The 12,390-nt window shown below is 45.8% G+C and overlaps 1 long non-coding RNA gene across 1 annotated transcript; it reads left to right on the top strand.

The window, feature by feature from the left end:
- The first annotated feature begins 600 nt into the window (after nt 1-600).
- On the top strand, nt 601-10,058 carry LOC116573502. The gene is made up of 3 exons (XR_004278849.1): nt 601-1,419; nt 2,143-2,213; nt 9,849-10,058. It is a non-coding gene; the product is annotated as an uncharacterized LOC116573502 (long non-coding RNA).
- Nucleotides 10,059-12,390: the final 2,332 nt, after the last annotated feature.

Raw genomic sequence — 12,390 nt, 5'->3', positions numbered from 1 at the left:
AGAGGGAGCTGCCGAAACCTGCCTAGCCCTGGGACTCTGCCCAGCACCCGGCATCCTGCAGGTTTGCTGGGCCCCTCCCAGCCCTGGTCTCACCCCAAGTGAGCTGGCATTGGCTGGTTGGTCTGGTCTCACCCAGGATACCTGTTTGCCTTGGCCTCTGTCAAGGAGGTAAGGAGCCTGAGGAGCCAGGGGGTTAAGCAAGAGCTTCCCAAGGGCGAATTCCTGCCCAGCGCCTGGTATCTGGTTCCCGAGCCAAGCATGGGTAGCTCTGTTTTCTGTTTTGCTGATTCCTGATCATGTTGCACATTGCACACTGGCTCTGTCTTCTGGCCTGGGTATTCCCTCCCAGAAGGAGGAGTTCAGCAGAGGGCCCCGATGGCCCAGATGCAGATCTTACATGGGAAGGCTTCCACCAACTGAATTCTCAGAACCTCGTAAGGCGCTTTAGAGACACTCTGGGGTTCTGTTAACCCTTCCTCTGGGCACCACTTAATCGAAGTGGCCAGGTATTCTTTTAGAGCCCTCAAATACGCAAGGGCTTGATATCAGGGTGGTTTAAATATCGGAGGGGCAGGGCATGGTGTAATGTGTGAGGCTGGGACTTAAAAGGAGCAGATAAGACCCTTCTTTGTCACGATGACAGCTCTGCCTGGCGTCACCCACCATTTCTCAGGTCATCCTGTGTCACAGGGTTGCATCTGATTATTTTTGCACATAGGTTTGAAATGTATGAAAGATGGTCTGAATTTCTCGGCCCTCCTCTCGAGCAAAGCTAGTAGCACAGACCGCGGCAGGCCGTTCTTCTATCTCTGCGAGCCGGGAGGTGAAAAGCTAAGGAAAGCCTGCTCTTATCCCCATTTTTACACGAGGTTCTAGAATCTGCCAGGGAACAACCTGCTTAAACCTGTCTCAGCATAATTATGAACATCTCCCTTTGCTCTGCAAAGGGACAGCTGGACAGTGGATTATATAGTTCTCCGAGGTACAGAGGACATTGCATTCATTCCAGCCGCATTCTTACCAGATGTGCAGAGAGCCTGGTGAGGCTGGAGAGGCGGAGGGTGAGAAAGGGAAGTGACTCGTCCACGCTCACCCGGTGAGTCAATAGTAGAGCAATTAATGAGAATCCAAGAGCTTTGACTAAGGAGCGACTCACCCCTGACCCCGCCCTGCTAAAGGAATAGAACGGACACAAACTGGTTGAAACAGCACCGGTGCCAAGACGTGAGTAAAGCGGTGGGGAGAAGATTAGCAACCGAAAATAACTGGAAGACAAAGGGAATCCCTCAAAATGTGCTGGTTGAGAAGAGAGTGCCTGCGTGCCCATGCACTTGAACAGGCTTTAGGATGTAGGGGCGGGCCCGAATAATATTGTACAGCTCCCATCCGAGTGGAAGCTCAGCAGCTGCCAGATGATGGGTGAGTTGATGAGTTAGCTACAAGTGACAGCAGGCAGAAAGGAAGCATGAAGGAGTCATTGCAGACAACCTGGGTGGACTGCATGGAGGAAGCAGTAAGCTCCCCCCTGCTGGCAGGTGGCACAGGGCCCTCCCTGCCATGTGTGCTCTGAAGGACCCCGGGCTACCTCCAACCCTACCCCAGTGTTGCTTAGTGAGCAGAGTGGTGAGCTGGCTTCTGGAAGAGGAAGTATGACCAGGAGAAAGGGGTAGGACATTGCCTGGCTGGAGCCCAGTGCGACTGAGGAATGTGTGGGGACTGTGGGCAGACAGGCCTGCCTGAAGCAGAAGGGCTGGTGTGGGGGGAATTGACAGAGAAGGGAGAAAAGAAACAAAGACTGTCTGCCCAGCATCCTCATTTTTTTGGTTTTATGGGAAAATGGTGAAACTTTCTTGCAAGCGCCGATTATAGGGGGTGGGAGTAGGAGGGTGGGAGTAGGAGAGAAACCACGGTGATTTTTTTTTTTTTTTTTTTTTTGGACTGAAAGAATGTTTTCCCCAAACTAAACAAAGTTGGATTGAGAAATTCAACATGGTACCTTAGGGACCTGGTAACTCATTGCTACGCGGAGGCCTGCCTTCCCACAGGCGCCTGCTTCAGGCTCTAATGGCTGTCTGGGGAGGAGAAGGGGACACTCCAACTTTTCAAGATCCAAACAGTTATGGTTCTCTTTTTGCAAAGTAGTTTTTGTCGCCTCCTGTGATGGCACTGGAGTCCTTTGCAGTAGCATCTTTCCGTGCGCCTCGGCTGCACAGGTGAGTGTGCGCCCCGCCCCCCTCCCTTACCTGCCCAGTGACCAGACTCCTCCTCAAACACAGCTGGGAGCCTGGGACCTAGGTGGTCCTCCCTCATTTCATGCCCTGCTGTGTTACCTAAAAGGTGATTTCCCTCAAGACGGGGATTAGCGTCATTAAAGAAACAAAGGCATCCCTTAATTACAAGCCTAAACCCTTGCCTTCAAAGAGGGCTGGAGGAAAAAGTGGTGTTGGGGCCTGGGTGGTCTTGCTGGTACCACTTCTTTGGTGATTTGATTCACTGAAACCATTCATTTTAGGACTGCCTTTTTTTTTTTTTTTTTTTTTTAACAGAAAGGTAGGAACATTTGACCTTCTTTAACAAATTGCAGTGATTTTTAAGTAAATAAAAAAGTCAGCGGCCCCAGCCACGATCTCCCATGTCAGATACAGTGTGTCTGGTGACAGGAACTATCTCCAGACTTGTGGGGGGTGGGGAGGGGAGGCAAAACACTACAACAGCTCAGTTGCCTATTATGGAGTCATATTTTGATGTACATGAAATTCTTGTTCTCAACCATCTGATTTTTGTTAACTACTAGAGGTAAATCTAGTCAGGTCTTATGCCTGCAAACCCTTTAATGAGCATGATATCTTAAATTGTTTTTTAATTGGGGTGGCAGTGCTCCTGTTTCTTACCTGGGGAGCTGGAAGTCCTGAGGCCACCTGCACAGTCCCATGGGAGTGAGATTTTAATCTGCTAGCTCTCCCCAATCCCCCCCTCACAGGCACCTGCTGGGGGCTGAGCCACGAAACCTCAGGTGGAAATCTGGGCCCTGGACAAGCCTGGGGTGCTAGGGAGGCCTTGGGGGGCCCAGGTTCCGCATGAGACAGAAGTGGAACAGCCATCCTTTGTGGGGGGGCGGTGAGGAGGGTCCTGCTCCTGCTCCTGTTCCGGGGCTTCTGAGCTGGGTGTGGGAGAACCCAGATCCTGCTTCTTCTGGAGTGCCTAATGGGGACGGGCCCTATCCTCGGGGGAGCAGCAAGGGTGGGAGTTTCTCCATCTCAGACAAGAACCAGGGGCTGGTCTCCAGTCCTGGCACCTTTTAAGTATGGGAAGGAGGTGCCTCTCCCGAGCACCCCAGGCCACTGGCTCGGATCCTGGACCTTTGCAGTCACAGGTGCCAATGTCCATGCCAGGGACCCAGCAGCTGTCTCTATCTAGGTAGGTTAAGGGCTGAATCTCAGTGTCAACCTAACTTTTTCCCAAGCAGCCTTGAGTAGCCAGTTGGAAAGCTCTTTAGCTCAATCCCAGCCTCTCTCCTATCAGTGCAGCGCGGAAGTGAGGATCTCAGCAGAGACTTACCCCCTCCCGCCCCACCAAGCCAGTTGGGTTAATGACACAGGGCAACGTGCCTTGCGCCTTCATAAAGACAGGGCCGTGTCCATATAAAGTCCTACAGTTGTTCACCTTCACAGAGACAAATGATTTATTTCAAATTCCATTTTGCTCACGGCCAGCTCTTCCTGAATAGTCTCCAAAACGCTCCCATGAAAGCCACTTACACAGCAGCTCTGCCTAACGCGCTGGCCCAGAAAGGGCCCTGGAGGCAAGAGCGGCCAAAGGGACATAGCACAGATTTTTCTCAGCCAGGCCTGGGGTGGGAGACGGGGGGGAAATGGTGGCAGAGAGTGGGGGGCTCCACTCAGTCCCCAAGATGGAGAATGTGTCCGTCTTTAGTGAGAAGCTAGACCATGGGCTTTCTCAGTTTTCTCTCCTCTCCCAAAGCTACAAGTTGCTTCTCCCTTACTTCTAGGTGGTCATTGTCCGAATAACCATCCACCCAGACTGGCCAGTGAGCATGGGTCAGGTAAAGGTAGCAAGAGCTCCTGGAAAGCGGCAGAAAGATTATTCCACAAATGATGCTGGAACTGTTCAGAAATGGTTGGCCATTTGGAAAAACAAGTTAAGCCATAGCTATCTTTACTTTGCTCTTGGCTCCCAATAAATTCCTCATAGATAAGACTTCAAGATAACATTTGAAACCATAAGATTTAAAAATCATGGGTGCCTTTGTCGATCATTTCTGTAAGGGAAGTCCTTTCTAGAGAGGAAGCCATCGATTTAAAAACCATAAATTCCATACCATAAAAGTGCCTCTACCTTTGTGTGACAAAAACCCCTTTAAACAGGAAATATTTGCAACCCATCGTAATAACACAGGACTAATTTCCTTAAATTTCCAAGAGCTAGCACAAATCAATAAACAAAAAGCAGAATAACCCAGTAGAAAACTGGGCAAGGAACAGCAACTGAAGACACACGTCCAACTGCTAACAGGATACCGCTTTTCCTCTAACTGGCAAAGACTGTCAAGTTTTATAATAATTACTGCCCGTGAAGGTATGTGGAGGAACAGGTATGTGCAAATATTGTTACAAGGGCTGTCAGCTGGTGGTCATTGGCCACTATTAAGATTCTTCTAAGAGCAATTTAGAACGTCAATCATAATTTTCAATGTACTTAATCTTCAATCCAGGAATCCCACTGCTTGAAATTTAGTCCACAGCTACCTTGGCAAAATCCTACCAGGACACCCGGGATGAGGATGTACCTTACACCATTGTTGGAAATGGCAAAAACAAAAACAAAAACAAAAAAGCTGGGCTCTGCTGTGACTGATGAGAAAATAGAACTCTATGAAGAAGTTTCTAGAAAAAGGAAAAATGTTCTGAGTTGATTAGTGGATCTTGATAAGGGATTCAGTGATTTAAAAAAAAAAAATAAGTACAGAGTGAGAGCCAGGCTCTGGGCAAAGTATTAGCAACATTTGAAAAAGTTCTGAAATCATGCACCTCATTAGCAAAAAAAAGAGTTGGAGCTTATTCTCCAAGATACATGTTGATTTATTTATAAATACATTAAAAATGGGATAAAGTGAATGAAGTGAAACACAGAAGTATGAGCTGTAATACTTTTTGTGCCCCCCGAATTATTTGAGGGGACCCCACCTTAGGTGTGTGTGTGATGGCTCCACATTTGAGAGAAATAGAGTGTACCACTCTGGCAATTCAAAAAGAAGTACACAGGACGCCTGGGTGGCTCAGCAGTTCGTACAGCCTCTACCTTCAGCTCAGGTCATGATCCCAGTGTCCTGGGATTGAACCTTGTTTTGGGCTCCCTGCTCAGATGGGAGCCTGCTTCTCCCTCTCCCACTCCCTCTGCTTGTGTTCCCTCTCTTGCTGTCTCTCTGTCAAATAAATAAATAAAATCTTTAAAAAAAAAACACAAAAATATGTGTACAAATTCTTTGATGCTCCTTCCACTGAGAAGGGAGGGCTATGTCTCCTTACCTTCAAACTGGGCAGGCTTCTGTCACTCTTCTGACCAACAGAGTTAGGCAGAAATGACAATCTGTGATTCTGACTCCATGTTATGAAAGGGATCGCTGCTTCTGCCTCGTCTCTAGAACACTTGTTCTTGAAGCCTTCAGTGGTGAAGTGAGTGGTCAGGCTGCCCTGAGATCACCAAACTAGCGCTGGAGGGAGGGCAGCGGGGCAGCCCCAGGGCACCCAGGCCTTTGTCTGGCTGTAACTGCAAAGGGTACCAAGCCCACCACACAGCCAAGCCTTTCCCACCTTCCGAACCCTTGGAAACCATGAGAGGGAGATTTAAAAATGCTGGTGCTGCCTTAAGCCTCTGCATTTTGGAGTGATTTACTACACAACAATAGGTAACAGGAGCAATTGTGATCCCAAATTGTCATAGATGGTGTGTGTGTGTGCATATGCACACACTATAGAATTGGTATAAATTCGATCATGCATGCACGTTTGTTGTATTTTGCATCATTGTGAGGGGGTAGAGAAGAAAGTGCCGGAGTGATTATTTTTGGGGTGGTGGGCTGGGAGGCCACGAGGTTATCTCTGCTAGAAATGAGATGGTAATGTTCTATGATCGCTTGCATGCTGTAATATTTATTTATTCATTTATTTATTTATTTATTTATTATTTTTGCTTTTGGAATCTTTCAAAAATTTTACCTGTCTTGGGAGGAGACATACTAGCTTTCCAAAGAAGATTCTGCACTGTATCAGCTCTGGCTAAACAGTAGCAACATGCTTAACACCATCTGAAACTGACTCTACTCATTAATCATGTAACCTCTGAGGTCAGACCATAACCATCTACATCCTGGCTCCTCCATTTCCTGTCCACTCTGAACCTCAATCTCCCCTTCTGTAAAGTGCAAATAATGCTAGTGCCTCCTTATATTATCTGCTGTTGTGAAACAAATCACACCCCCCACACAAATGCAGCAGCTTACAATAACGGGTTATGAACCCAGGCATGGCTTACCCGGGAACTTCCGGCTCCAGATATCCCATAAGGTTCCAGTCAATATGTCCTCTAGGGCTGTGGTCCCATCTGAAGGTTTGACTGGGGGAGGCCCCTCTTCCATGTCAAATGCATGTGGTTGTTGGCGAGAGGCTATTTCTTACAGGCTGTTGGACTGAGGGTCTCAGCTCCTCACTGGTTATTGGCTGGGGGTCTCCCTCAGTTCTTGGCCACATAGGCCCCCACTATGGGGCATCTCGCAGCACGGCAGCTGGAGCACCCAAGATAGAAGGTGATGTTTTTATGACCTAATCTTGTAAGTGACATCTCATTACTTCTACCAGCCCGTCCTTTAGAACTGAGTGTATAAATCCAGCCCACACTCAAGGAGAGGGAGTTATACAATGAAGTGAATGTCGGGGGGGGGGGGTGCACGGGGGACATCCTAGAGGTAGCCAGCTACAGCACCCATGGGGTGGTCAGGAGGATTAAATGAATTAATGTCTGAAGCACAGCCCACAGTGTTGGAGACAGCATTTGCTCAGCAAATGGAAGTTCTAATTAGTGATATAGATTCCTGTCTCTGTTTAACAGTAAATGCCCACGTGCCCTTTCTGCAACAAATTTATGGCGAGATTTCAGTGAAGCCCTTTTGCCAACAACGTTCTAACTCATCCTTGTTGCTATTTTTCTGGAATTCATGGAGCAGGACTCCCTTAGCAGCAGTCCCCGCCAGGATCTGATAGGGCTGACCCTTTCATAGCCCTGGGCCTTGCATTATGGCTGACTCATCATTTATTCAACCTTTGTGTAGCCATTTAGTGCCTCCAAGGAGACAGAAGCTCAGGTAGGGATGGGGTGAGCCAGGCAGATGTAGCTAATGCCTTCACAAAACATACAGGTTATCGAGTGGATCTGGATGAAGAAATGGAAGCTTCAGCCATTCTTGGGGCCTCTTCGTCCCACTAACAGGGGAGACGTAGGTCTAAATGATCGCTGGGGGTCAATGGGAGGTTTGTTATTAGTTTTTACATTTAATTTTCCAAGTACTTAATTTATTTAGTTAGAACACATTTGCTATTTTATATTTAGGAAACTTTCTGATGCTGAGTGTGCCCTCACAAGGGATAGAGGCAGAGAAGTCAACTTCTTGGAAGCCTCCTGGGATGACAGGTTCACCAGGCAGGTGACATGGCGGTTTCCTGGGAGACCTAGCCCCGGTTGAGGGGGACAGAGGTAGGACTCACATGAGTATGATCATACTCCAGGGCCCTTAACTATTCTCTGTAGAAGCATCTATATAGACTCAAATGTGTATGTTTATGTATTTAGTCACTATTTTATGAATAAATAAGCAGTTGCCACTCTTGACTGCTTGCTATGGCTTATATGGTAGACAAAGCAAAGGACCAGCAGGGACTGTGGACCCACAGGCAGCTTATTATTTCTTCACAGAGACCAGAGGCACCTATAGTGGAGAGTCCATCGTGAGCTCTTCCGCTGACAGCCACACATCTCTGGGCACAACGATCAATGTGTGAAAGGGTAAAAGGCCAAGGGAACATTCTGGCTGACTCTAGCGGTCATGAAAAGAACACCTGACAAAGTGACCTGAGCAAAATGATACCTGTTATCCTGCTTAACAAGAAGTTTGGGGGCTGAGTAGTTCAAGGATTAATTTAGAGGCTGATATGGAAAACCTAGTTTCTTCCCTTCTGTTGGCTTCTCTATCCTCAGCATTGTTGGCTTTTGTCTTCAGGCTTGCCTCTTCATGCTTGCAAGATGGTGGCCCCAGGTTCTGACTTCACCAGCCTTTCGTAACCTCATTGAGAGGCAAACAAATCGGTCACAAATTACCTGCATGACAGGCCACATTTGATAAGCATGATCTTATAGAATAGAGAATGCACAGGTGAAAGAATGGAAATGGAGCAATGAATTATCTATCTTTATTACATGAATTAAGTTATGTGCTTTTTCTTTTTTTTTTTAGGATTTTATTTGTTTATTTGAGAGGGGGAAAGAGGATGAGGAAGAAGCAGACTCCCCTCCAAACAGGGAGTCTGATGTGGGGCTCCACCGGGGACCATGAGATCATGGCCTGAGCCAAAGGCAGATGCTTAACCAACTGAGCCACCCAGGTGCTCCAGTTATGTGCTCACTTTAAGTGACAGTGAATCCTTTGGTAGTTTTGGGATCTACCTATTTCCAAATTTCAAAGAATGTGTTCTTTCAATTCATGGTCCTCCAACAAATGTCCTTTCAAGAGCATGAATCGTGATCTAAGAAGACCATCACTGTGGGCTTGACTCAATCATGGGGATAATAGCAAGAATCCAAAAACATTCAACAAGCAGAGAAAAGGGCCAAAAGAATATAATTACAAAGTGCAGAAGTTCTTAAAACATTTTAGACCTTTGCTTCTTACTCATGATTCCCCTTTCTGTGTGGGCCAAGAGGGAAAAAAAAAATCACTTCTGAGGCCTGTCTTCTAGAGAGAGCTGACCCAGAGTCTTTATGAGATGAGATGGGAATTAATTCATAATTATATATACAACAAACAAACCTCACTACAAAGGTAGCCCTTTATCTTTAATACTTTAAACAGTATTAAAATTTATTCGTTCAATCAGCAAGTACTTTTTAGCACCTACTCTGTGACAAGCATTGTTTTAGGCTCAAGTCTTCTCATGGTACTCCAGTTTTCTCCTTCCAATATTCATATTCAATAAACATTTATCAAAAACCCTCCTGGATGGCAGAGCTATAATCTGTAATCAGCCACACATTCCCAGAAAATATTGACAAAACCTCAGTTTGCAAGATCAAGGACTCGGAAAATGGGGGGTAGAGTGCAAAAATAAAAATGGTATTGTGTGCGAATATCCACACACATACACATAGATATGCATACATGAAACAAAAATTCTGGAAGACAACAATTTTGAAACAATCTCTGTCTGTGTTAAAGATCTGCTCTCCCTTAATCTCTGTCAGGCATTTGGTAGATATCTGTGGTATCGTGATTTTCTAAGGCACATTCTTCCAACAAATATTATGCTATGTAAGCTATGGGTTCTTTTATGTTTATAAAGTAGTCCTTGCTGGCTTGAAATGTAATATCTTCTTTCACTCACATTCTCCCTTGTTCTATTTGTACAAATCTCAACAACATCTTGTGTGACTGTATTTGTTAGCTTCGATTCATAACAAACAATCCCCAAATCTCAGAAATTTATATCAGTTTATTTCTCATTCATGATACATGTAGCTTACGGCTCTGCTGTGCCTCTGTCCCATGTTTTTTCTCATTTCAGGTGGCAGTGGAAGGAGTAGTCTTTATGTGGAATGTGCTGTCCTCTTAGAAGGTGCCAGGAGAGCAAATGACCAAGCTGAACCACAGAATCGCATTAAAATTTCTGCTTATAATGGCATGTATCATGTCTGTTCACATGTCCGTCAAAGTCAACCACATGATCAAGCTGGACAACGAAGGGGCAAGTATACTTGACCTATAAGGAGTTCTGATACAGGTAAAGATAAACAATCCTTTAATTAAAAAAATTTTTTTTTAACTTTTTAAAAATTAACATATAATGTGTTGTGTATTTCAGGGGTACAGGTCTGTGATTCATCAGTCTTACACAATTCACAGCACTCACCATAACACATACTCTCCCCAATGTCCATCCCCAGCCACCCCATGCCTCAGCCGTCTCCCTTCCAGCAACCCTCAGTTTGTTTCCTGAGATTAAGAGTCTCTTATAGTTTGTCTCCCTTTCTGGTTTTGTCTTGTTTCATTTTTTCCTCTCTTCCCCTATGATCCTCTGCCTTGTTTCTTAAATTCCACACATCAGTGAAATCATATGATAATTGTTTTTCTCTGATTGATTCATTTTGCTTAACATAATACCCTCTAGTTCCATTCATGTCATTGCAAATGGCAAGATTTTGAATTTTTGATGGCTGCATAATATCCCTCTGTGTGTGTGTGTGTGTGTGTGTGTGCGCGCGCACGCGCACGCATGTGTACACCACATCTTTGCTCATTCATCTGTCAATGGAAATCTGGGTTTTTTCCATAGTTTGGCTATTGTGGACATTGCTGCTATAAACATTGGGATGCACGTTCCCCTTCGGATCCCTACATTTGTATCTTTAGTGTAAGTACCCCGTAGCTGGGTTTAGGGTAGCTCTATTTTCAATTTGTGAAGAACCTCCATACTGTTTTCCAGAGTGGCTGCACCAGCTTGCATTCCCACCAGCAGTGTAGAAGGGTTCCCCTTTCTCCACATTCTCACCAACATCTGTCATTTCCTGGCTTATTAATTTTAGTCCTTCTGACTGGTGTGAGGTGATATCTCTTTGTGCTTTTGATTTGTATTTCCCTGATGCCGAGTGATATTGAGCACTCTTTCATGTGCCTGTTGGCCATTTGGATGTCTTCTTTGCAGAAATATGTGTTCATGTCTTCTGCTCATTTCTCGTTTTTAAAAGGTTTTATTTATTTATTTGATAGAGAGAGAGAGAGAGCAGGAGCAAAGGGAGTGTCAGAGGGAGAGGGAGAAGCAGACTCCCTGGTGAGCAGGGAACCCAATATGTGTCTGGATCCCAGGACCTTGGGATCTTGACCTGAACCGAAGGCAGATGTTTAACTAATTAAGCCACCCAAGCACCACAGGATGTATAATCCTTTTAAAGGAGAAAGAATATGGTCACCCCATCGGCTCAGTCAGTGGAGCATGTGACTCTTGATCTTGGGGTTGTGAGTTCGAGCCTCACATGGCATGTAGAGATTAGTTTAAAAAAAAAAAAATCTGTTAAAAAAATAAATAAATAAAAGAGAGGGGCACCTGGGTGGCTCAGTGGGTTTGAGGGTCTGTCTCTTGGTTTTCAGCTCAGTTCATCATCTTGGGGGTGTGGGATCGAGCCCTGCGTTGGGCTCCGTGCTCAGTGTGGAGCCTGCTTGAATTTCTCTTTCTCCCTCTGCTCCTCACCCCTTGCCCCATTCGCATGCGCACTCTCTCTCTCAAATAAATAAATAAATCCTTAAAAAACACACAAAGGAGAGGGAACAAATAATTGTGAACAACACTGTGGTCTGCTACAGTGACGACCTGGCTACTGACCAAAATACCAGGGAACTTAAGAGCACGTCGTTTCCTTGGCCTACCTCTCTGTCCATTCATTGAAGGATAGAACAGAGACAGCTCCCCATACTGGGCACACGTGACCCAGGAGAAAGGAAAACCATCATTTTAAGGGGACTGAGCTAAGCCCAGCGTCTGATAGAGGATACATATTTTTGAGCTCTGTTTTTAAATATTTTATTTATTTATTTGACAGAGAGAGAAATCACAAGTAGGCAGAGAGGCAGGCAGAGAGAGAAGAGGAATCAGGCTCCCCGCTGAGCAGAGAGCCTGATGCGGGGTTCGATCCCAGAATCCCAAGACCATGACCTGAGCCGAAGTCAGAGGTTTAACCCACTGAGCCACCCAGGTGCCCCTCTTTTTGAGTTTTCAATAAACAAACATAGAACCACATGATCACAGCACCTGTCAGCGGATTGCGGCAAGCTATTTAGCATGGTGTTGGCAACTTCCCTAGGGCCCAGTTTGTTTTGAGTTTCTTGGGATTCAAAAACCAAAAGCAGGAAAGGGATGTCTAGCACTCACACTCATGCTTGTCTAACGATTCTGAATCGGTTTAGATTGTGCTTCCGTGGCCGTGAGTGGTAGTTGCAGAAATGAGGAACACAGCTAAGACAGAAATGCTCTACTTGGAGAGTCGGAACTAGGATGAGGAGGGGCAGGATAATAGTGCCTTTATATGAGGAGTAAAATTACAATGTTATATGTG

This window comes from Mustela erminea, chromosome 14, assembly GCF_009829155.1.
Source record: "Mustela erminea isolate mMusErm1 chromosome 14, mMusErm1.Pri, whole genome shotgun sequence".
NCBI lineage: Eukaryota > Metazoa > Chordata > Mammalia > Carnivora > Mustelidae > Mustela > Mustela erminea.
The sequence above is the reverse complement of the archived record's forward strand: the minus strand, read 5'-3'. Positions and strand labels throughout refer to the sequence as shown.